The sequence below is a fragment of the Palaemon carinicauda genome, unplaced genomic scaffold, assembly GCF_036898095.1.
Source record: "Palaemon carinicauda isolate YSFRI2023 unplaced genomic scaffold, ASM3689809v2 scaffold138, whole genome shotgun sequence".
In the NCBI taxonomy this organism is placed as follows: domain Eukaryota; kingdom Metazoa; phylum Arthropoda; class Malacostraca; order Decapoda; family Palaemonidae; genus Palaemon; species Palaemon carinicauda.
This window is the reverse complement of record NW_027168904.1, coordinates 127,661-155,105: the sequence shown is the minus strand read 5'-3', so window position 1 is coordinate 155,105 and position 27,445 is coordinate 127,661. Positions and strand designations below refer to the sequence as shown.

Below are 27,445 nucleotides of genomic sequence, written 5' to 3'. Positions count from 1 at the left end.
ATGTGCTTGAATTCAAGGCACGTATAGGTATAGTGAATACGATAGGTATTTTCAGTATACCTCTACAAACAAAAGTGAAAATTTCATATTTGCAAGGCTGATGATGGAGGAGAATAATTTTTGTGTGGTCGAGGAAAAGAATTAGAAATATTTTGTACATCCAAGAGCTGAATATGATGAATTTGACAATGAATGGTAATATTTGTGGGGAATTCTATTTGAATGAAGATGGTCGAGCGAGTACCGAGATGTGGAGAGGAGTGCCGTTGGTAGACTGAAAAAGTGTAAATCATTGCAAGAGAGGCGAGGTTATTAATGTAAAAGTTGCATGGCCAAGTAGTTTGCTTACAGATAACAGTGATAACATAGTAGAGGGAAAGGAGAAGATATTTTGCATAGCGAAATGGTTGAGGGGAATCGGATATGAAGTAATGATAAATAAGAGATGAAAAAAAAAATTGATTAAATTTTTCATGACAAGAATGCCCATCAAGGACAATTGAACTGAAGAAATGGTAGTTAAAAGCGATATCCTATTGACAGATTGACTAACCAATCAAAACTTACAGAATAGTAGAGTACAGTCCTGTATTTGGGAATGCAATTGAAGAAAAGCTCTCACAAGTTGGTGGCAGATGCATTAGAAGCTTTTGAGATGAATGTTGGATACATAGGTGTAAAAATGGAGGTTCATTGAACCTGGTGTTAACCGGAGGAGGAAAGGAAGAGCTGGGGTTGTAGTGCTCGAATGGGAGAAAAGCCTGGAGAGATGTGAATAAATTTAGTTAACGACTTACCTTAAGTTTGCAGGATCAAAAATTTTGTCTTTATACTTCTTGATTTTTTGGCAGCTATCATGACAAATCTGGAAAAAAGTAAATAAATGAGCATTTTTATACATTTAGCTAAGCTAGATTTGGCCATTAAATACAAAAATGAATAAATATATATATATATATATATATAGAGAGAGAGAGAGAGAGAGAGAGAGAGAGAGAGAGAGAGAGAGAGAGAGAGAGAGAGAGAGAGAGAGAGAGAGAGAGAGAATCAAAATATTTATTATCATCATTATCATAATAATAATAATAATAATTATTATTATTATCATCATCATACACATATACATATATATTATGGATGATGATATCATCATCATTATTATTATCATTACTATTATCATCATTATTATTATTATTACTATTATCATTATCATTATTATTATTATTATTATTACAATTATCATCATCATCACACACACATACATATACTGTATATATGGATGATGATATTATTATTATCATTATATCATCATTATCATTATATCATCATAATCATTATCATTATTAATATCATTATTATTATTACTATTACTAACTACAGTATATAAATAGAGACTTTATGTCAGCCTCTTTAACAACCACATGTGGCTAAAATTTTGTCGCTTCTCCATCTTTCTCCATTCAATCTGAAAAAATGAAAACAAATTAGTAGTCTTATAACTTTCAGCCTAACTGGTAATGTATATGTCCTAACTATACAAATCTGAATCATTTATATGGGTTCACACCCGATTTATTTAGTTACGACCTGAATTGAGATACTACCACTAGAGAGTTATGGGGTCCTTTGACTGGCCAGACAGTATTACATTGGATCTTTCTCTCTGGTTACGGTTCTTTCCCTTTGCCTACACAGACACCGAATAGTCTGGCCTATTCTATACAGATTCTCCTCTATCCTCATACACCTGACAACACTGAGATTACCAAACAATTCTTCTTCTCTCGAGGGGTTAACTACTAAACTGTATTTGTTCAGTGGCCACTTTCCTCTTGGTAAGGGTAGAAGAGGCTCTTTAGCTATGGTAAGCAGCTCTTCTAGGAGAAGGACACTCCAAAATCAAACCATTGTTCTCTAGTCTTGGGTAGTGCCATAGTCTCTGTACCATGGTCTTCCACTGTCCTGGGTTAGAGTTCTCTTGCTTGAGGGTACACTCGGGCACACTGTTCTATCTAGTTTCTCTTCCTCTTGTTTTGTTAAAGTTTTTATAGTTTATATAGGAAATATTTATTTCAATGTTTTTGCTGTTCTTAGAATATTTTATTTTTCCTTGTTTCCTTTCCTCACTGGGCTATTTTCCCTGTTGGAGCCCCTGGGCTTATAGCATCCTGCTTTTCCAACTAGGGTTGTAGCTTAGCATTTAATAATAATAATAATAATAATAATAATAAAATGTTGAAGGATTCAAAGCTGGAGAGGAGCGACCGAGTGAACAACACGGCTTCACTTATTACTACTATTATATTACCAGCTAGGTTATAACCTTAGTTGGAAAAGCAGGATGCTATAAGCCCAAGGGCTCCAACAGGGAAAAGAAAGGAAAGGAAACCAAGGAATATAGGCATGAAAAATCTTGAAGATTTGTGGTTAGTTCCTATGGAAATACAAACCCTCACTTTTTATATGGGGAGTCTTCCTGAGGTGAGAGAAAGTCCCCTGTAACAGGCATTTGTCTGTTTAACCCTTAACCCAGATAAAGAAAAATACATCTTAAGATAGCCAAGGCCTAGAGGTCAGTCCCAAGTAAAGGATTACATGACCAGAGTAACAATTATATCAATTGTAATATGTTACAAACTTATTTTAAGAATTAGATGATATATGAGAAAGGTCTCTTACCTATATAACTGTTTCTTCAATGCTACTCGATACAGTACAGTAACTACAGTATAAGCACGAAAGCGAAATCACCTACACGAATTCAATGTGAATGATAGCGCTACCGAAACAAAATGGTCAAGGAACGCCGATGTATAGATGCATGATGGGATAGATGCTGACCTGGAGGGAAGAATCATATGGCAGTAACTAGCATCAGAGTAGAGAGAGAACCAATGAGAGCAAGGGAGAATGGTGGCGAGCTTACAGTTTGGCGGCGTGCAAATTTTAAAATTAGTCTCAGGCGAAAATCGTACTGTACCTCGTTTTGTATCAAGAAAATATTTTTTGCAATAAGAGTCGGAAAAATCTTCGCATCTCGTTTAACCTCATGAAATTTTCATATCAGGAGGTAGCACTGTATCTGAAAATTGAGGAGAAAAAACCTGAAAAGGATTGTGGTGAACCCTGAAGGACCATCGGTCAAAATAAGTTGGAGGAGGCAGGGAAGGTTTTGTCTCCACCGACCTCAAAACCTTTGGGGATAAGATCTGTCAGGTATATCCCATCAGGAATGCTTACACCCAGGGGTTGAATAATAATGAGAGCCTGACCTCCTCCTCTGAGAGGGCTGATTTTTACAGTGTAGCAATATCTACACAAGAAAAAGTGGAGCATAAAAAAACATATTATTAGAACGTTAAAAGTATTGATAGAAATATGTTGTTAAAACATTGAAAACCATAAAACATCATAAAAATCTTTAAAGCTCAAAGGTAAAATTAAACTAACACATAAAACCTTTTTTAAATATAGATATAAATATAAGTAGCTAAAGTCCTCAAGGCCACAGCTCCTAAAACGAGGAAAATCATGTTTTCTGTGGCAAAACAAGACATAGATGTCATTGCTAATTTACTCTGTTTAGCAGGCATAAGTGTTTATCTAGCCTCCCAATCTACACAACTTAACCCTGGATAGGTACGGTCCTCGGACACCCCTTTAAGGGTATACTCGGACGCGAACGACCCCGACGCCAAAAAAAATTCTTGAAAAATCAGTTTTTGCAGTAACCTCCTTTTTTCTTTTGCCAAAAAAAACTTCAATGAATGCTTAAAACAACTGTAAAGATAAATACTACTCATCTGCAGAAAAACTATTTATTATAAATATTTTAAAAAATTAAGTAGAAAAAAAAAAAGACCTGACATAAAAATTCATAAAAAAAAAGTTTATACATATATACACAAATCCTTTTAGGAATTGATTCTTGAATGTTTAGGACACATCTTGATGTATTTTGGATGAAGTCAGACCCATGGAGGTGAAGGTCTGAAATGAGAAAAAATGGGTAACTTTTTTTGGCCAAAAAAAATTGTCCAAATTTCATGAATTTTTTTGGGTACCCAAATGAAATAGGAAGTGGCTAATTTTTTTAGGGAATAAACATATGTTATCCTAAAATAGAAATATGTAAAAAAATCTTCATTATTTTGTAAATTACATTTATATCAGGGGCCATATCTAAAGGTAATTTTTTGAGTACTTGGAAATTTCGTAGAAAAATACATATATTTAATATATAATATGATATTTATGCAGGTAAAAATATACCAAAATATCACAAATTCTATAGGGAACAAGAATATATATAGATAGGGCAGCTTACGCTTCGGATATGTCCACAAAATGGCCGCCAACCACACTGACTCAGACTCCCTAATCTGCCACTTGAAATGTAGGAAGGGTATGTCAATTTCAAGGTGTTATTTACTAATCTAATTATTATTGGATATGCATAAAAATTGTATGGTGGGTTGCTGGATAATTGTCGATTATTTTTACGACTATAAAATTAAAATTCTGACCCAAAAAATTTTTTCTGAAGGGAAATAAAATCGAAAAAAAAAATGTAAAACAATATTTTAGCTAAAAAAATTTGATGATATTCAATCAAAAAAAAAGTAAACAAAATTTTCCGACAAATAAACATCTAGAGGAATCATTACTCTGTGATAGTTCCTTAGTACGTAGTAATTTTGAAAGAATTGGGAAAAAACGAAAAAATGGCAATCACCGGAAAATCGAACACATACCTATATATACGCCATATCTGGCTAAAAAAAAGATAGGCATGGGTAGCCAGATCATCTAGAAACACTTTCCAACACTATAAAAATATAAGTTTTGCGACACTACTTGCCAATTCCTTACGGTAACATGACTAAGCAAAAAAATGCAAAACAAATAAAAAGGGGCACTCGTGGAAAAATGGCCATTCTAATATACGGCATTTCAGAAAAAAAAATTTCAGCCACGTGCTAGGCAAACCATCAAGGCATATTTTCCGACAAATAAACATATAAATGAAATATTACTCTGTGATAGTTCCTTAGTACGTAGTAATTTTGAAAGAAATGGGAAAAAACGAAAAAATGGCAATCACAGGAAAATCGAACACATACTTATATATACGCCATATCTGGCTAAAAAAAAAATAGGCATGGGTAGCCAGATCATCTAGAAACACTTTCCAACACTATAAAAATATAAGTTTTGCGACACTAATTGCCAATTCCTTACGGTAACATGACTAAGCAAAAAAATGCAAAACAAATTAAAAGGGGCACTCGCGGAAAAATGCCCAACATTCTAATATACGGCATCTCAGATAAAAAAAAAGACATGCACGTGTTAGCCCAACCATCAAGGTACACTTTCTAACACATAAACATGAAAAAAAAATCAATAATATACGGCAATTCCTTACTACGTAGTAATTTTTACAAATATTGAAAAAAAAACAGAAATTGGCAACCGCAGTTAAATACCCAATATACCAATAACTACGTCGTATCTGACAAAAACAAAATCACGCATGGGTAGCCAGATCATCTAGACACACTTTCCAACACTAAAAAAGCAAAAGTTTTACGACACTATTTCGCAATATCTTACGGAAAAATGACTTGGCAAAAAAATTAAAAAAAATTAAAAAGGGACACTCGCGGTAAAATGCCCGACATTCTAATATACGACATCTCAGATAAAAAAAAAGACATGCACGTGTTAGCCCAACCATCAAGGCACACTTTCTAACACATAAACATGAAAAAAAAATGAATAATATACGGCAATTCCTTACTACGTAGTAATTTTTACAAATATTGAAAAAAAACAGAAATTGGTAACCGCAGTTAAATACCCAATATACCAATAACTACGTCGTATCTGACCAAAACAAAGTCATGCATGGGTAGCCAGATCATCTAGACACACTTTCCAACACTAAACAAGCAAAAGGTTTACGACACTATTTGGCAATATCTTACGGAAAAATGACTTGGCAAAAAAATGAAAAAAAATTAAAAAGGGGCACTCGCGGTAAAATGGTCCTCGTGGTGATGAACGACATTTTAACTAAAAAAAAAAACATGCACATGGTAGCCAAACAATCCACCAAGACTTTCCACAACTGATAACCTATACAAGTTGCACCATTCTACGACAATTTCATAATACGTAATAACTTTGATAATTATGCAAACTACCTCAGAAGGGTAAACTCGGACGCGAACGACCCCGACGCGTCTCAGAAATCGGGGAAGGAGTACAGCTACAGCAATGCACATCTGGACACTACTAGAGCGTGTAGGGGAGACACCTCCTGCAGGTCGATCACCCACAAATTCAGTCACAGGGGTGAGTCACGTGAGAAAAACCTGTTTTTTTTTGACGCTCGGGGTCGCAAACGACCCACCGTACCTATCCAGGGTTAAGAGTGAAATGGTGGCATGTTGTCTACTCGTCTTCCACGTGGTCATGGCGATGCATTCTCTTAGCGTTTTACACTGTTCATGCGTGCGAATGGTGGTGCGTTTAGTTAGCATGCGCTAGGAAGGCATGAGTGTAGTGATTTTTATTATTCTTCCTTTATGTATCTACGAACCAAAATGTGGACTCAGCTCTGGACAGAGGGAACTAACCTGTAATTTGAAATGAGGAGAGGCCAGCACATGGTATGTCCATAATTTATCTGATAAATAAAAGGGAAGAGGCTTTTTCTTTGGAGAACTAATTAGTTTCTCTCTAAGTAGATTTTAGTTTGGTGCTTTTCCATACTGGAAAGCCAGACTCGATTCAAGCTCGTATTGTCAGGATGTCAGATAACTCAAAATCCATCGAGCTCATAATGGCAAATAATAGAATCGTTTCAGCAACGCTGATTCTGTTACTGAAGAGAGAGGTTTATCTACTGCCACTCGAATGAGTGTTTGAGGTGGTATCTTTGGTGAGATTTTGAACATTCTTATCAGAGATAGTACCTGTAAATCTTAAAAATCCCCTCGATTGACAATAACTGAAAGAAAAACCTGGCCTCCCTTACTGAGCACCCTCATAAGAGATGGGGAGCTGTTAAGACTGTCAAAATCTGAAACTAAGAATACCTGTACGGTTTCATGATCTGGGTGGACAACGGCCAAAGCCAGTGTGATTTCGGGTTCACTGTGTGCCATAAGCAACGCAATATCATTCCCATCAGTACTTCAAAAAGCACGACTTATTTTTGTACACAGCCATCTCTGAAAACTCTGAAAAGCACGGATCACTCAGACAAAGCAAAAGGAAAAAGCATAAAGTAGAGCACTAGATAAAGCACAGTCAACATATCTCCTACACAGACAACCAGGATATAAGTAAAGCTCTGTCACCAACTAAGCCGCTCCTCTCCAGTGTGGGTGGATAGTTGGTTACTATACAATCTTACCAGAATCCCACAACTTTTCAATTTTGGTCATGATTAAATAAATCAAGGGTAAACCAACAAATTATGAAGGTTTGTATTCACGTAAAAACGACACAACAGAAGGAAATGATAATGGCAGTTACATACCTGAATACAAAAGTACATATTTCAAAAACAATTTGTATTTTTCCTAGCTAAACAAACCCGAGTTATTTAAAAAGGGTTATATTTCTAGTTCCGTTTTCTACGACTAGAAAATAATATAAGAAACTGGGGTCTGTTGCACCATGGTTGGTTACCATAGAAATCCCACTGCTGGGCGCCATGTGCGGCTGACGATACTCTTCACTCTATTCTAGTCAAAGACGTGTGGGGTGGTTGAGATGGGACCATGGCTGTAATAATTTGATAGTGGTGACAAGGCCACAAACTACTGGTCAAGATTTTTTGTGACAAGTACTACATCAGGATTGATGGCTCTGGTAGGATAACTACGCAGAACCGAAGAAACCTCCGTGCCTTCATCCCTCTATTAATTAACATGACAGTATCATAACTGGGCCCACCCTTACACAAAGGACTTTAGTTAACGCACCTCTAATTATCCCCTCACAGGTAAAACATCACCCTTGAGCGTGCCATCAACCAACCAAATGCCAATGAAGCTACCCCCATAGAGGTCCATGCGTTGGTACTACCCTTAGCCAGTGATTTGTCACCTGGGTGCAATGGGATTCCTACATTACCCTGCCCACCACCTGCCTCACGCACTCATTGCATAACCAGGAAACCATGTTGGCACGTGTGCAATGACTGGGTCAATGGAGTAACTAAGCTCGTAACTGCTATTAAAAGCTTTGGGGGAGATGAAGTTATGAAGTCCAAGCCAAGCTTCACTCTTGCTCATCTCTCACCTACTGCCCACGTAAATCATTAGGCAGGTATAGTGAACTATGTAAAATTAGTATTACGGTATCAGGGATCATACCAAATCCATTAATAGATATATCCAGCTCTCCATATTTTATGACTGGAGCGTGTATATCACGTGGGTACGGTTATCCATGTGCAGAACAGTATACATTTCAGGCCCGCGAACCAATGTTTTATATCCTCTTAATGATTCAAAGTATAACATCAAAATTATAACCTATCTTTATGTATACTTACTCATGGCCTATATATACCATTGTCTAATATCAAGTCAAATTAATCTATCATTAATCATATTTACTCTAGTGTCAGTTCTTAACTACCATTATGTTTTGCAGATATTACCACCAGCATTGTCAATAATCATGATTGAAAATTACATGGATTGCTCCGGCAAGAACCACAAAACTGGGGTGCACTGAACAGGGGGAAGGGGGAAGGCACACTGGGGGAGGACATAGACTTGTAACACCTGGCACAAGGTTAGGGAAATGGACACGGGGAGGAGAGGGGAGGGCTGGTACTTGAAAAGTGATTAGGGTCACACCAGGGACTGGGAGTCAAACATTTCAACTTAGGACTTACTTTTACCTTTACCTAACCAGACTTATCAGGCCCTGAATATCTTAAAACCATGGGTACCACCACAACCTCCACATCTGCTACACAGGGGTTACTGGGGGAGAGGCAGACTTGCCATCCAAACCCCTCAAAGCAGTCATAGAGGGCCTAACAGAAAAACCCAAGTTAGTCCGTCAATAACAAAGCACAGTCACAAAAGCAATCTGTTCAGCTTCCTCAGGGAAGCAAAGAACACTTGGGGTCCCTAGCACATCCCCAACAAAGGCCTAGAGTACTTCTTCCCCTTCAGAGCATTTGCCTTTCATTGCACCGGAGGCCACAATTAACACACCGGCACAGGGGGATGCCTGCATAGACATGCAATGTCACTATCCTTTGCCTCTGCCATTCACGAGTGGCCTTTAAACATTTAGATCCTGTATAGTATTCTCTCTGCCTGAACCTGTAAAAGGTATAGATCCTCCTCTACCCCTTTTTCCACAAATTCTGACAATACCTTCTGCTTTTTATTTAGTTTGCAGTTCTATTACAAACACACATACGTACTGTAAACATATACAACAAAAATTATATATATACATACATATTTATATATATACATACATATATATATATATATATATATATATATATATATTATACATATATATATATATACATATATATATATACATACATATATATACATATATATATACACATATATATATATACATATATATATACATACATATATATATACATACATATATACATACACACACACATATATATATATATATATATATATATATATATATATATATATATATATATATATATATATATATATATAAATATATATATATAATACAAAATTCCCAACACAGTATACAGTGTATGTACTGCATATATACACACATACAATATATCTATCTATATATATATATATATATATATATGTATATATATATATATATATATATATATATATATATATATATATATATATATATATATATATATATATACATACAGAGAGAGAGAGAGAGAGAGAGAGAGAGAGAGAGAGAGAGAGAGAGAGAGAGACCTGGTAAGGCCCTAACCTTACTTAAATAATCTGGGAAGTTTTCCAACTCTTTTTGGGAATAAAGCACATGACATATTTAGTAACCATTAAACGTTTTTCCTGATAAGTAAAAACCGCAATATGTTACAATTTGTGTCTTGGCCTACCATTCGGTGTTACCCCATTGGTTATGTTAGGTTAGGATAGTTATTCGGCCAAGAAAATAAGTGCATGATGAAAGATTTGTGACTATGACTACTCAAATGAATTTCTGCTGTTGATATACTGATTTTACAATGGAAACATTAAAGAAAAATTATTTATTTAAGCTAAAATATTCCTTTGAAATGCCGAGTAGATCGCCAGAACAAACGTAAGTTGGTTCGGTTGATATTGGCGTAAATAATGAACAATAAGTCTATTAGGCCTACCTGTACGGATAACTAAACTGATAAAATTGATTTAGAAATGTAATTAGATACATTCCATAAAAATAATGACATTTCGTTGTCATATTAACGAAGATAGCAGTCGAAACCCGTGACGTGTCCTACCACCACACCATCCTCCCCTACCCCGATTCAATAGGATTGCCAGATACCGCCATTAACTGGAGCAAACAGAATAATTTGAAGTATTTAACCCGATTTGACTCATTTCCGCCTCTATAAAAAAGCATATTTGATGATATGGTAAAGTTATAAATAGGGACGAAGATATAATTACAAGGAATGTTTAGCCTTACCGCTTATATAACGAAAATGCTGACTCCCTTCCGGGGCTACGGTCAAATACTATCGTACATATGGCAGGTGCCTGTTGCCACTTTTCCTTAATATCATTCACTAAACCTTCACCTACCATACGATATCATGTACATGTGGCAACGAGGTGGGTGCTTACTAAACAGCTGATTATTAAACAGCTGATTGTCATTCTTCAGCGTATCTAAACAGATTCGATTGTAGACGAAAAATAGTTTCTTAAGTTATATCCACAACACACATCGAATAACCAGACTCAGGAAGATATTTTCAATACACATCAATATTCTAAGAGAATAAGAAAAAGTAAAAACACTTAAAAGTTTTGATCAAGCAGATACAGCTATTATAAAATCACAATTATTATTGTCATATGGATATGAGGAAATGTATAATAGTTTGGGTAATGGTGGAATGTTTTTGTCTGATCGCTCACAGCAAACCAATTTAGTATGAGATACACAATCCGTTTCACCATATTAAGGTATTCCCATTCAAAACAAAAAACCACGAGAGAGAGAGAGAGAGAGAGAGAGAGAGAGAGAGAGAGAGATTAAAAAGGGTTTATATAATTTCCAACTGGATTTATTTCTTTTCTTTTTGTCAACATGAGATTGTTATTTCTTACACCCTCCTCTTCACGCTTCGTGCAATAAAAAAAAACTCTAAATAAACATTTGGTGTTTATTATTAGTCCGTGCCTTGTAAATACTTTAATAAACAAATCTTGTCACAAATATATTGCAAAGTCAAAACTGATGTTAAAAGTGTGTGGGGGGAATTTCAAAGCTTACGAGTTGGTTGATGAGAGATACTTCGTTCAAGAAGGACTTGAAGACTTTTTTGTTCTTTTAAGAGTTTCGATAATTTCCATTTGACAATAAACACCAGTTTAGCAATGTGATATACAAAATACCTAAAGGTTTAAGGACTACGCACGAATGGCAGAGGCAAGGGACAGTGACACTGTCCTATCAAGCAGGACAATACCTTAGAGACTGATCATATTACATGTGATAAGCGCCAAAGGTAGGACCAAGAAGGGCCAGGCAATGGCAGTTGATAACTCAAGAGATAGACCTATAGACTCCCAAAATGCTCACCCCCTTCCTTAGCTCAAAAAAATGATGAGGTTACAGCAACCAAAGGAACGGTGACACTGCCCATCAAGCAGGACAATGCCCAAGAGACTGGCCATGTTACATGTGATCAACAAAAAAGACCCTCTCTACCCAAGGAGGGACCAAGCACGGCCAGGCAATGGCTACTAATGACTCAACAGATACACCTACACGCTCTCAAACTCCCCCTGCTCCCAACTCCCCCTGCTCCCCATCCTTAGCTCACAAGAATGGTGAGGTTACAGACACCAAAAAGGAACCGTGGCCCTGCCCCACCAAGCAGGACAATGCCCAAGAGACCCACCACCGTATTCCACCTGCCCAACACCCACCCGGGGAGGGGCAGGTTACAGACACCAAAAAGGAACAGTGGCCCTGCCCCCCACCCAGCAGGACAATGCCCAAGAGACCCACCACCGTATTCCACCTGCCCAACACCCACCCGGGGAGGGGCAGGTTACAGACACCAAAAAGGAACAGTGGCCCTGCCCCCCACCCAGCAGGACAATGCCCAAGAGACCCACCACCGTATTCCACCTGCCCAACACCCACCCGGGGAGGGGCAGGTTACAGACACCAAAAAGGAACAGTGGCCCTGCCCCCCACCCAGCAGGACAATGCCCAAGAGACCCACCACCGTATTCCACCTGCCCAACACCCACCCGGGGAGGGGCAGGTTACAGACACCAAAAAGGAACAGTGGCCCTGCCCCCCACCCAGCAGGACAATGCCCAAGAGACCCACCACCGTATTCCACCTGCCCAACACCCACCCGGGGAGGGGCAGGTTACAGACACCAAAAAGGAACAGTGGCCCTGCCCCCCACCCAGCAGGACAATGCCCAAGAGACCCACCACCGTATTCCACCTGCCCAACACCCACCCGGGGAGGGGCAGGTTACAGACACCAAAAAGGAACAGTGGCCCTGCCCCCCACCCAGCAGGACAATGCCCAAGAGACCCACCACCGTATTCCACCTGCCCAACACCCACCCGGGGAGGGGCAGGTTACAGACACCAAAAAGGAACAGTGGCCCTGCCCCCCACCCAGCAGGACAATGCCCAAGAGACCCACCACCGTATTCCACCTGCCCAACACCCACCCGGGGAGGGGCAGGTTACAGACACCAAAAAGGAACAGTGGCCCTGCCCCCCACCCAGCAGGACAATGCCCAAGAGACCCACCACCGTATTCCACCTGCCCAACACCCACCCGGGGAGGGGCAGGTTACAGACACCAAAAAGGAACAGTGGCCCTGCCCCCCACCCAGCAGGACAATGCCCAAGAGACCCACCACCGTATTCCACCTGCCCAACACCCACCCGGGGAGGGGCAGGTTACAGACACCAAAAAGGAACAGTGGCCCTGCCCCCCACCCAGCAGGACAATGCCCAAGAGACCCACCACCGTATTCCACCTGCCCAACACCCACCCGGGGAGGGGCAGGTTACAGACACCAAAAGGAACAGTTGGCCCTGCCCCCCACCCAGCAGGACAATGCCCAAGAGACCCACCACCATATTCCACATGCCCAACACCCACCCGGGGAGGGGCAGGTTACAGACACCAAAAGGAACAGTTGGCCCTGCCCCACCAAGCAGGACAATGCCCAAGAGACCCACCACCATATTCCACATGCCCAACAACCACCCAGGGAGGGCCAGGTTACAGACACCAAAAGGAACAGTTGGCCCTGCCCCACCAAGCAGGACAATGCCCAAGAGACCCACCACCATATTCCACATGCCCAACAACCACCCAGGGAGGGCCAGGTTACAGACACCAAAAGGAACAGTTGGCCCTGCCCCACCAAGCAGGACAATGCCCAAGAGACCCACCACCATATTCCACATGCCCAACAACCACCCAGGGAGGGCCAGGTTACAGACACCAAAAGGAACAGTTGGCCCTGCCCCACCAAGCAGGACAATGCCCAAGAGACCCATCACCATATTCCACATGCCCAACAACCACCCAGGGAGGGCCAGGTTACAGACACCAAAAGGAACAGTTGGCCCTGCCCCACCAAGCAGGACAATGCCCAAGAGACCCACCACCATATTCCACATGCCCAACAACCACCCAGGGAGGGCCAGGTTACAGACACCAAAAAACCAAGCAGGCCAATGCCCAAGAGACCCACCACCATATTCCACATGCCCAACAACCACCCAGGGAGGGCCAGGTTACAGACACCAAAAAACCAAGCAGGCCAATGCCCAAGAGACCCACCACCATATTCCACATGCCCAACAACCACCCAGGGAGGGCCAGGTTACAGACACCAAAAAACCAAGCAGGCCAATGCCCAAGAGACCCACCACCATATTCCACATACCCAACAACCACCCAGGGAGGGCCAGGTTACAGACACCAAAAGGAACAGTTGGCCCTGCCCCACCAAGCAGGACAATGCCCAAGAGACCCACCACCATATTCCACATGCCCAATAACCACCCAGGGAGGGCCAGGTTACAGACACCAAAAGGAACAGTTGGCCCTGCCCCACCAAGCAGGACAATGCCCAAGAGACCCACCACCATATTCCACATGCCCAATAACCACCCAGGGAGGGCCAGGTTACAGACACCAAAAGGAACAGTTGGCCCTGCCCCACCAAGCAGGCCAATGCCCAAGAGACCCACCACCATATTCCACATGCCCAATAACCACCCAGGGAGGGCCAGGTTACAGACACCAAAAGGAACAGTTGGCCCTGCCCCACCAAGCAGGCCAATGCCCAAGAGACCCACCACCATATTCCACATGCCCAACAACCACCCAGGGAGGGCCAGGTTACAGACACCAAAAAACCAAGCAGGCCAAATGCCCAAGAGACCCACCACCATATTCCACATGCCCAACAACCACCCAGGGAGGGCCAGGTTACAGACACCAAAAAACCAAGCAGGCCAAATGCCCAAGAGACCCACCACCATATTCCACATGCCCAACAACCACCCAGGGAGGGCCAGGTTACAGACACCAAAAAACCAAGCAGGCCAAATGCCCAAGAGACCCACCACCATATTCCACATGCCCAACAACCACCCAGGGAGGGCCAGGTTACAGACACCAAAAAACCAAGCAGGCCAAATGCCCAAGAGACCCACCACCATATTCCACATGCCCAACAACCACCCAGGGAGGGCCAGGTTACAGACACCAAAAAACCAAGCAGGCCAAATGCCCAAGAGACCCACCACCATATTCCACATGCCCAACAACCACCCAGGGAGGGCCAGGTTACAGACACCAAAAAACCAAGCAGGCCAAATGCCCAAGAGACCCACCACCATATTCCACATGCCCAACAACCACCCAGGGAGGGCCAGGTTACAGACACCAAAAAACCAAGCAGGCCAAATGCCCAAGAGACCCACCACCATATTCCACATGCCCAACAACCACCCAGGGAGGGCCAGGTTACAGACACCAAAAGGAACAGTTGGCCCTGCCCCACCAAGCAGGACAATGCCCAAGAGACCCACCACCATATTCCACATGCCCAACAACCACCCAGGGAGGGCCAGGTTACAGACACCAAAAGGAACAGTTGGCCCTGCCCCACCAAGCAGGACAATGCCCAAGAGACCCACCACCATATTCCACATGCCCAACAACCACCCAGGGAGGGCCAGGTTACAGACACCAAAAAACCAAGCAGGCCAAATGCCCAAGAGACCCACCACCATATTCCACATGCCCAATAACCACCCAGGGAGGGCCAGGTTACAGACACCAAAAGGAACAGTTGGCCCTGCCCCACCAAGCAGGACAATGCCCAAGAGACCCACCACCATATTCCACATGCCCAACAACCACCCAGGGAGGGCCAGGTTACAGACACCAAAAAACCAAGCAGGCCAATGCCCAAGAGACCCACCACCATATTCCACATGCCCAACAACCACCCAGGGAGGGCCAGGTTACAGACACCAAAAAACCAAGCAGGCCAATGCCCAAGAGACCCACCACCATATTCCACATGCCCAACAACCACCCAGGGAGGGCCAGGTTACAGACACCAAAAAACCAAGCAGGCCAATGCCCAAGAGACCCACCACCATATTCCACATGCCCAACAACCACCCAGGGAGGGCCAGGTTACAGACACCAAAAAACCAAGCAGGCCAATGCCCAAGAGACCCACCACCATATTCCACATACCCAACAACCACCCAGGGAGGGCCAGGTTACAGACACCAAAAGGAACAGTTGGCCCTGCCCCACCAAGCAGGCCAATGCCCAAGAGACCCACCACCATATTCCACATGCCCAACAACCACCCAGGGAGGGCCAGGTTACAGACACCAAAAACCAAGCAGGCCAATGCCCAAGAGACCCACCACCATATTCCACATGCCCAACAACCACCCAGGGAGGGCCAGGTTACAGACACCAAAAGGAACAGTTGGCCCTGCCCCACCAAGCAGGACAATGCCCAAGAGACCCACCACCATATTCCACATGCCCAACAACCACCCAGGGAGGGCCAGGTTACAGACACCAAAAGGAACAGTTGGCCCTGCCCCACCAAGCAGGACAATGCCCAAGAGACCCACCACCATATTCCACATGCCCAACAACCACCCAGGGAGGGCCAGGTTACAGACACCAAAAAACCAAGCAGGCCAAATGCCCAAGAGACCCACCACCATATTCCACATGCCCAATAACCACCCAGGGAGGGCCAGGTTACAGACACCAAAAGGAACAGTTGGCCCTGCCCCACCAAGCAGGACAATGCCCAAGAGACCCACCACCATATTCCACATGCCCAACAACCACCCAGGGAGGGCCAGGTTACAGACACCAAAAAACCAAGCAGGCCAAATGCCCAAGAGACCCACCACCATATTCCACATGCCCAATAACCACCCAGGGAGGGCCAGGTTACAGACACCAAAAGGAACAGTTGGCCCAGCCCCACCAAGCAGGACAATGCCTAAGAGACCCACCACCATATTCCACATGCCCAACAACCACCCAGGGAGGGCCAGGTTACAGACACCAAAAAACCAAGCAGGCCAATGCCCAAGAGACCCACCACCATATTCCACATACCCAACAACCACCCAGGGAGGGCCAGGTTACAGACACCAAAAGGAACAGTTGGCCCAGCCCCACCAAGCAGGACAATGCCCAAGAGACCCACCACCATATTCCACATACCCAACACCCACCCAGGGAGGGCCAGGTTACAGACACCAAAAGGAACAGTTGGCCCAGCCCCACCAAGCAGGACAATGCCCAAGAGACCCACCACCATATTCCACATACCCAACAACCACCCAGGGAGGGCCAGGTTACAGACACCAAAAGGAACAGTTGGCCCAGCCCCACCAAGCAGGACAATGCCCAAGAGACCCACCACCATATTCCACATGCCCAACACCCACCCAGGGAGGGGCAGGTTACAGACACCAAAAGGAACAGTTGGCCCAGCCCCACCAAGCAGGACAATGCCCAAGAGACCCACCACCATTTTCCACATGCCCAACACCCACCCAGGGAGGGCCAGGTTACAGACACCAAAAGGAACAGTTGGCCCAGCCCCACCAAGCAGGACAATGCCCAAGAGACCCACCACCATATTCCACATGCCCAACACCCACCCAGGGAGGGGCAGGTTACAGACACCAAAAGGAACAGTTGGCCCAGCCCCACCAAGCAGGACAATGCCCAAGAGACCCACCACCATATTCCACATGCCCAACAACCACCCAGGGAGGGCCAGGTTACAGACACCAAAAAACCAAGCAGGCCAATGCCCAAGAGACCCACCACCATATTCCACATACCCAACAACCACCCAGGGAGGGCCAGGTTACAGACACCAAAAGGAACAGTTGGCCCAGCCCCACCAAGCAGGACAATGCCCAAGAGACCCACCACCATATTCCACATACCCAACAACCACCCAGGGAGGGCCAGGTTACAGACACCAAAAGGAACAGTTGGCCCAGCCCCACCAAGCAGGACAATGCCCAAGAGACCCACCACCATATTCCACATGCCCAACACCCACCCAGGGAGGGGCAGGTTACAGACACCAAAAGGAACAGTTGGCCCAGCCCCACCAAGCAGGACAATGCCCAAGAGACCCACCACCATATTCCACATGCCCAACACCCACCCAGGGAGGGCCAGGTTACAGACACCAAAAGGAACAGTTGGCCCAGCCCCACCAAGCAGGACAATGCCCAAGAGACCCACCACCATATTCCACATGCCCAACACCCACCCAGGGAGGGGCAGGTTACAGACACCAAAAGGAACAGTTGGCCCAGCCCCACCAAGCAGGACAATGCCCAAGAGACCCACCACCATATTCCACATGCCCAACACCCACCCAGGGAGGGGCAGGTTACAGACACCAAAAGGAACAGTTGGCCCAGCCCCACCAAGCAGGACAATGCCCAAGAGACCCACCACCATATTCCACATGCCCAACAACCACCCAGGGAGGGCCAGGTTACAGACACCAAAAAACCAAGCAGGCCAATGCCCAAGAGACCCACCACCATATTCCACATACCCAACAACCACCCAGGGAGGGCCAGGTTACAGACACCAAAAGGAACAGTTGGCCCAGCCCCACCAAGCAGGACAATGCCCAAGAGACCCACCACCATATTCCACATACCCAACAACCACCCAGGGAGGGCCAGGTTACAGACACCAAAAGGAACAGTTGGCCCAGCCCCACCAAGCAGGACAATGCCCAAGAGACCCACCACCATATTCCACATGCCCAACACCCACCCAGGGAGGGGCAGGTTACAGACACCAAAAGGAACAGTTGGCCCAGCCCCACCAAGCAGGACAATGCCCAAGAGACCCACCACCATATTCCACATGCCCAACAACCACCCAGGGAGGGCCAGGTTACAGACACCAAAAAACCAAGCAGGCCAATGCCCAAGAGACCCACCACCATATTCCACATACCCAACAACCACCCAGGGAGGGCCAGGTTACAGACACCAAAAGGAACAGTTGGCCCAGCCCCACCAAGCAGGACAATGCCCAAGAGACCCACCACCATATTCCACATGCCCAACACCCACCCAGGGAGGGGCAGGTTACAGACACCAAAAAGGAACAGTGGCCCTGCCCCCACCAAGCAGGACAATGCCCAAGAGACCCACCACCATATTCCACATGCCCAACACCCACCCCGGGAGGGGCAGGTTACAGACACCAAAAAGGAACAGTGGCCCTGCCCCCACCAAGCAGGACAATGCCCAAGAGACCCACCACCATATTCCACATGCCCAACACCCACCCAGGGAGGGGCAGGTTACAGACACCAAAAAGGAACAGTGGCCCTGCCCCCACCAAGCAGGACAATGCCCAAGAGACCCACCACCATATTCCACATGCCCAACACCCACCCAGGGAGGGGCAGGTTACAGACACCAAAAAGGAACAGTGGCCCTGCCCCCACCAGGCAGGACAATGCCCAAGAGACCCACCACCATATTCCACATGCCCAACACCCACCCAGGGAGGGGCAGGTTACAGACACCAAAAAGGAACAGTGGCCCTGCCCCCACCAAGCAGGACAATGCCCAAGAGACCCACCACCATATTCCACATGCCCAACACCCACCCAGGGAGGGGCAGGTTACAGACACCAAAAAGGAACAGTGGGCAGGTTACAGACACCAAAAAGGAACAGTGGGCAGGTTACAGACACCAAAAAGGAACAGTGGGCAGGTTACAGACACCAAAAAGGAACAGTGGCCCTGCCCCCACCAAGCAGGACAATGCCCAAGAGACCCACCACCATATTCCACATGCCCAACACCCACCCAGGGAGGGGCAGGTTACAGACACCAAAAAGGAACAGTGGCCCTGCCCCACCAAGCAGGACCAATGCCCCAGAGACCCACCACCATATTCCACATGCCCAACACCCACCCAGGGAGGGGCAGGTTACAGACACCAAAAAGGAACAGTGGCCCTGCCCCCACCCAGCAGGACAATGCCCAAGAGAACCACCACCATATTCCACATGCCCAACACCCACCCAGGGAGGGGCAGGTTACAGACACCAAAAAGGAACAGTGGCCCTGCCCCCACCCAGCAGGACAATGCCCAAGAGAACCACCACCATATTCCACATGCCCAACACCCACCCAGGGAGGGGCAGGTTACAGACACCAAAAAGGAACAGTGGCCCTGCCCCCACCAAGCAGGACAATGCCCAAGAGAACCACCACCATATTCCACATGCCCAACACCCACCCAGGGAGGGGCAGGTTACAGACACCAAAAAGGAACAGTGGCCCTGCCCCCACCAAGCAGGACAATGCCCAAGAGAACCACCACCATATTCCACATGCCCAACACCCACCCAGGGAGGGGCAGGTTACAGACACCAAAAAGGAACAGTGGCCCTGCCCCCACCAAGCAGGACAATGCCCAAGAGAACCACCACCATATTCCACATGCCCAACACCCACCCAGGGAGGGGCAGGTTACAGACACCAAAAAGGAACAGTGGCACTGCCCCCACCAAGCAGGACAATGCCCAGGAGACCCACCATATTCCACATGCCCAACACCCAGGGATGGGCAGGTTACAGACACCAAAGGAACAGTGGCACTGCCCCACCAAGCAGGACAATGCCCAGGAGACCCACCATATTCCACATGCCCAACACCCAGGGATGGGCAGGTTACAGACACCAAAGGAACAGTGGCACTGCCCCACCAAGCAGGACAATGCCCAGGAGACCCACCATATTCCACATGCCCAACACCCAGAGAGGGTCAGGTTACAGACACCAAAGGAACAGTGGCACTGCCCCACCAAGCAGGACAATGCCCAGGAGACCCACAATATTCCACATGCCCAATACGCAGGAATGGGCAGGTTACAGACACCAAAGGAACAGTGGCACTGCCCCCACCAAGCAGGACAATGCCCAGGAGACCCACCATATTCCACATGCCCAACACCCAGGGATGGGCAGGTTACAGACACCAAAGGAACAGTGGCACTGCCCCACCAAGCAGGACAATGCCCAGGAGACCCACCATATTCCACATGCCCAACACCCAGGGATGGGCAGGTTACAGACACCAAAGGAACAGTGGCACTGCCCCACCAAGCAGGACAATGCCCAGGAGACCCACCATATTCCACATGCCCAACACCCAGAGAGGGTCAGGTTACAGACACCAAAGGAACAGTGAACACCCGGGGATGGTGAGGTTACAGACACCAAGAGGAACAGTGGCCCTGCCCCACCAAGCAGGACAATGCCCAAGAGACCCACCGTATCCCAGCTGACCAACACCCGGGGATGGTGAGGTTACAGACACCAAGAGGAACAGTGGCCCTGCCCCACCAAGCAGGACAATGCCCAAGAGACCCACCGTATCCCACCTGACCAACACCCGGGGATGGTGAGGTTACAGACACCAAGAGGAACAGTGGCCCTGCCCCACCAAGCAGGCATTTGTCTGTTTAACCCTTAACCCAGATAACGAAAAATACATCTTAAGATAGCCAAGGTCTAAAGGTCAGTCCCAAGTAAAGGATTACATGACCGGAGTAACAATTATATTCAATTGTAATATGTTGCAAACTTATTTTAAGAATTAGATGACATATGAGAAAGGTCTCTTACCTACATAAGTGTTTCTTCAATGCTACTCGATACAGTACAGGAACTATTAGCACGAAAGCGAAATCACCAACACGAATTCAATGTGAATGATAGCGCTACCGAAACGAAATGGCCGAGGAACGCCGATGTATAGATGCATGATGGGATAGATGCTGACCTGGAGGGCAGAATCATATGGCAGTAACTAGCATCAGAGTAGAGAGAGAACCAATGGAAGAATGGTGGCGAGCTTACACTTTGGCGGTGTGCAAATTTTAAAATTAGTCTCAGGCGAAACTCGTACTGTACCTCGTTTTGTAACAGGAAAATTTTTTTGCAAGAAGACTCGGAAAAATCTTCGCATCTCGTGTAGCCTCATGAAATTTTCAAATCAAGAGGTAGCACTGTATCTGAAAATTGAGGAGAAAAAACCTGAAAAGGATTGTGGTGAGCCCTGAAGGACCAGCAGTCAAAATACGTTGGAGGAGGCAGGGAAGGTTTTGTCTCCACCGACCTCAAAACCTTTCGGGATAAGATCTGTCAAGTATATGCCATCAGGAATACTTACACCCAGGGAGTGAATAATAAGAAGAGCCTGACCTCCTCCTCTGGGAGGGCTGATTTTTATAGTGTAGCAATATCTACACAAGAAAAAGTGGATATGCATCGGCCACCTTTTCACCATAAAGTCCTCCAGGCCACAGCTCCTAAAATGAGGAAAATCATGTTTGTTGTGGCAAAACAGGACATAGATGTCATTGCTAATTTACTCTGTTTAGCAGGCATAAGTGTTTATCTAGCCTCCCAATCTACACAACTTGAGAGTGAAATGGTGGCATGTTGTCTACTCGTCTTCCACGTGGTCATGGCGATGCATTCTCTTAGCGTTTTACACTGTTTATGCGTGCGAATGGTGGTGCGTTTAGTTAGCATGCGCTAGGAAGGCATGAGTGTAGTGATTTTTATTATTCTTCCTTTATGTATCTACGGACCAAAATGTGCACTCACCTCTGGACGGAGGGAACCAACCTGTAATTTGAAATGAGGAGAGGCCGGCCAATGGTATGTCCATAATTCATCTGATAAATAAAAGGGAAGATGTTTTCTTAGGAGAACTAATTAGTTTCTCTCTAAGTAGATTTTAGTTTGGTGCTTTTCCATACTGGAAAGCCAGACTCGATTCAAGCTCGTATTGTCAGGATGTCAGATAACTCATAATCCATCGAGCTCATAATGGCGAATAATAGAATCGTTTCAGCAACGCTGATTCTGTTACTGAAGAGAGAGGTTTATCTACTGCCACTCGAATGAGTGTTCGAGGTGGTCTCTTTGGCGAGATTTTGAACTTTCTTATCAGAGATAGTACCTGTAAATCTTAAAAATCCCCTCGATTGACAATATCTGAAAGAAAAACCTGGCCTCCCTGACTGAGCACCCTCATAAGAGATGGGGAGCTGTTAAGATTGTCAAAATCTGAAACTAAGAATACCTGTACTGTTTCATGATCTGGGTGGACAACGGCCAAAGCCAGTGTGATTTCGGGTTCACTGTGTCCCATAAGCAAAGCAATATCAATCCCATCAGTACTTCAAAAAGCACGACTTATTTTTGTACACAGCCATCTCTGAAAACTCTGAAAAGCATGGATCACTCAGGCAAAGCAAAAGGAAAAAGCATAAAGTAGAGCACTAGATAAAGCACAGTCAACATATCTCCTACACAGACAACCAGGATATAAGTAAAGCTCTGTCACCAACACAGCTGCTCCTCTCCAGTGTGGGTTAGATAGTTGGTTACAATACAATCTTACCAGAATCCCTCAACTTTTTAACTTTGGTCATGACTAAATAAATCAAGAATAAAACAAGAAATTTATGAAGGTTTGTATTCACATAAAAACAACTGCAAAATACAGGATTATTGAAAGAAAGGTTAATGAAAGTTATATACATAAATACAAAAATACATATTTCAAAAACATTTTGTATTTTTCCTAGTTAAACAAACCCGAGTTATTTAAAAAGGGTTATATTTCTAGTACCGTTTTCTACGACAAGAAAATAATAAAAGAAACTGGGCTCTATTGCACCATGGTTGGTTACCATAGAAATCCCACTGCTGGGCGCCATGTGCGGCTGACGATACTCTTCACTCTATTCTAGTCAAAGACGTGTGGGGTGGTTGAGATGGGACCATGGCTGTAATAATTTGATAGTGGTGACAAGGCCACAAACTACTGGTCAAGATTTTTTGTGACAAGTACTACATCAGGATTGATGGCTCTGGTAGGATAACTACGCAGAACCGAAGAAACCTCCGTGCCTTCATCCCTCTATTAATTATTATCATAACTGGGCCCACCCTTACACAAAGGACTTTAGTTAACGCACCTCTAATTATCCCTTCACAGGTAAAACATCACCCTTGAGCGTGCCATCAACCAACCAAATGCCAATGAAGCTACCCCCATTGAGGTCCATGCGTTGGTACTACCCTTAGCCAGTGATTTGTCACCTGGGTGCAATGGGATTCCTATATTACCCTGCCCACCACCTACCTCACGCACTCATTGCATAACCAGGAAACCATGTTGGCATGTGTGCAATGACTGGGTCAATGGAGTAACTAAGCTCGTAACTGCTATTAAAAGCTTTGGGGGAGATGAAGTTATGAAGTCCAAGCCAAGCTTCACTCTTGCTCATCTCTCACCTACTGCCCATGTAAATCATTAGGCAGGTATAGTGAACTATGTAAAATTAGTATTACGGTATCAGGGATCATACCAAATCCATTAATAGATATATCCAGCTCTCCATATTTTATGACTGGAGCGTGTATATCACGTGAGTACGGTTATCCATGCGCAGTACAGTATATATTTCAGGCCCGCAAACCAATGTTTTATATCCTCTTAATGATTCAAAGGATAACATCAAAATTATAACCTATCTTTATGTATACTTACTCATGACCTATGTATACCATTGTCTAATATCAAGTCAAATTAATCTATCATTAATCATATTTACTCTAGTGTCAGTTCTTAACTACCATTATGTTTTGCAGATACTACCACCAGCATTGTCAATAATCATGATTGAAAATTACATGGATTGCTCCGGCAAGAACCACAAAACTGGGGTGCACTGAACATGGGGAAGGGGGAAGGCACACTGGGGGAGGACATAGACTTGTAACCCCTGGCACAAGGTCAGGGAAATGGACATGGGGAGGAGAGGGGAGGGCTGGTACTTTTAGAGTGATTAGGGTCACACCAGGGACTGGGAGTCAAACATTTCAACTTAGGACTTACTTTTACCTAACCAGACTTATCAGACCCTGAATACCCTAAAACCATGGGTGCCACCACAACCTCCACATCTGCTACACAGGGGTTACTGGGGGAGAGGCAGACTTGCCATCCAAACCCCTCAAAGCAGTCATAGAGGGCCTAACAGAAAAACCCAAGTTAGTCCGTCAATAACAAAGCACAGTCACAAAAGCAATCTGTTCAGCTTCCTCAGGGAAGCAAAGAACACTTGGGGTCCCTACCACATCCCCAACAAAGGCCTAGAGTACTTCTTCCCCTTCCGAGCATTTGCCTTTCATTGCACCGGAGGCCACAATTAACACACCGGCACAGGGGGATGCCTGCATAGACATGCAATGTCACTATCCTTTGCCTCTGCCATTCATGAGTGGCCTTTAAACATTTAGATCCTGTATAGTATTCTCTCTGCCTGAACCTGTAAAAGGTATAGATCCTCCTCTGCCCCTTTTTCCACAAATTCTGACAATACCTTCTGCTTTTTATTTAGTTTGCAGTTCTATTACAAACACACATACGTACTGTAAACATATACAACAACAAAAATTATATATATACATACATATTTATATATATACACATATATATATATATATATATATATATACATATATATATATATATATATATATATATATATATATATATATATACATATATATATATACATACATATATATATACATACATATATACATACACACACATATATATATATATATATATATAATATATATATATATATATATATATATATATATATATATACATACACACACATATATATATATATATATATAATATATATATATATATATATATATATATATATATATATATATATATATATATATATATATATATATATAATACAAAATTCCCAACACAGTATACAGTGTATGTACTGCATATATACACACATACAATATATCTATCTATCTATCTATCTATATATATATATATATATATATATATTTATATATATATATAAATATATATATATATATATATAAATTATATATATATATATATATATTATATATATATATTTATATATATATATATATATATATATATATATATACTGTATATACATAGAGAGAGAGAGAGAGAGAGAGAGAGAGAGAGAGAGAGAGAGAGAGAGAGAGAGAGAGAGAGAGAGAGACCTGGTAAGGCCCTAACCTTAATTAAATTATCTGGGAAGTTTTCCAACTCTTTTTGGGAATAAAGCACATGACATATTTAGTAACCATTAAACGTTTTTCCTGATAAGTAAAAACCGCAATATGTTACAATAAGTGTCTTGGCCTACCATTCGGTGTTACCCCCATTGGTTCTGTTAGGTTAGGATAGTTATTCGGCAAAGAAAATACGTGCATGATGAAAGATTTGTGACTATGACTACTCAAATGAATTTCTGCTGTTGATATACTGATTTTAGAATGGAAACATTAAGGGAAAAGTATTTACTTAACTTAAAATATTCTTCCGAAATGTCGAATAGATGGGCTCTCTGCTCTGGCCAGAACGAACGTAAGTTGGCTAGGTTGATATTGGTGTGAATAATGAAAAATAAGTCTATTAGGTCTACCTGTACGGATAACTAAACTGATAAAATTGGTCTAGAAAAGTAAATGAATACATACCATTAAACTAATGACATTTCGTTGTCATATTAACGAAGGTAGACTTCGAAACCCGTGATATGTCCTACCACGGCCACCACTCTATCATCCCCCATCCCCCGGGTCCCCGGTACATTAGGGTTGCTAGATACCGCCATTAACTGGAGCAAACAGAATAATTTGAAGTATTTAACCCGATTTGACTCATTTCCGCCTCTATAAAAAGCATATTTGATGATATGGTAAAGTTATAAATAGGGACGAAGATATAATTACAAAGGAATATTTAGCCTTACCGCTTATATAACGAAAATGCTGACTTCCTTTCGTCATGCAGATAGCCTACGATTTTGACGGAATAATTTCAGTTTTGACGGAATAATTTCAATTTCTTTTCATCCTGGGACTCAACGCGGTCGACTACAATAAGTATTATGACTCTATGAAGTACAATTTACGCATCTACATCAAACAAGGACAATTGTATAATGTATTTGGGCTACAGTCAAATATTATCGTACATATGGCAGGTGCCTGTTGCCACTTTTCCTTAATATCATTCACTAAACCTTCACCTAACATACGATATCGTGTAGATGTGGCAACGAGGTGGGTACGTGCCTGTTGCCACTTTTCCTTAATATCATTCACTAAACCTTCACCTACCATACGATATCATGTACATGTGGCAACGAGGTGGGTACGTGCTAAACAGCTGATTGTCATATGGAGACGAAGAATGGTTTCTCAAGTTATATCCACAACACAGATCGAATAACCAGACTCAGGAAGATATTTTCAATACACCTTAATATTGTAAGAGAATAAGAAAAAGTAAAAACACTTAAAAGTTTTGATCAAGCAGATACAGATATTATAAAATTACAATTATTATTGTCATATGGATATGAGGAAATGTATAATAGTTTGGGTAATGGTGGAATGTTTTTGTCTGATCGCTAACAGCAAACCAACTTAGTATGAGATACACAATCCATTTCACCATATTAAGG

At 43.6% G+C, this 27,445-nt stretch overlaps 2 long non-coding RNA genes across 4 annotated transcripts in view; both read right to left on the bottom strand.

Annotated features, from left to right (window-relative positions):
* The window catches only part of LOC137635534 (uncharacterized), a 117,546-nt gene that overhangs the window by 85,991 nt on the left and 4,110 nt on the right, over positions 1–27,445 (bottom strand). For all 3 annotated transcript variants that reach the window (XR_011042701.1, XR_011042703.1, XR_011042702.1), the window contains exon 2: positions 798–865. This is a non-coding gene — a long non-coding RNA (uncharacterized lncRNA). The remainder of the gene's footprint in view (positions 1–797; positions 866–27,445) is intronic.
* On the bottom strand, positions 1,443–27,445 carry LOC137635537 (uncharacterized). The gene is made up of 3 exons (XR_011042705.1): positions 26,729–27,445; positions 26,454–26,593; positions 1,443–1,465 (listed from the first exon to the last, which is right to left on the bottom strand). It is a non-coding gene; the product is annotated as an uncharacterized lncRNA (long non-coding RNA).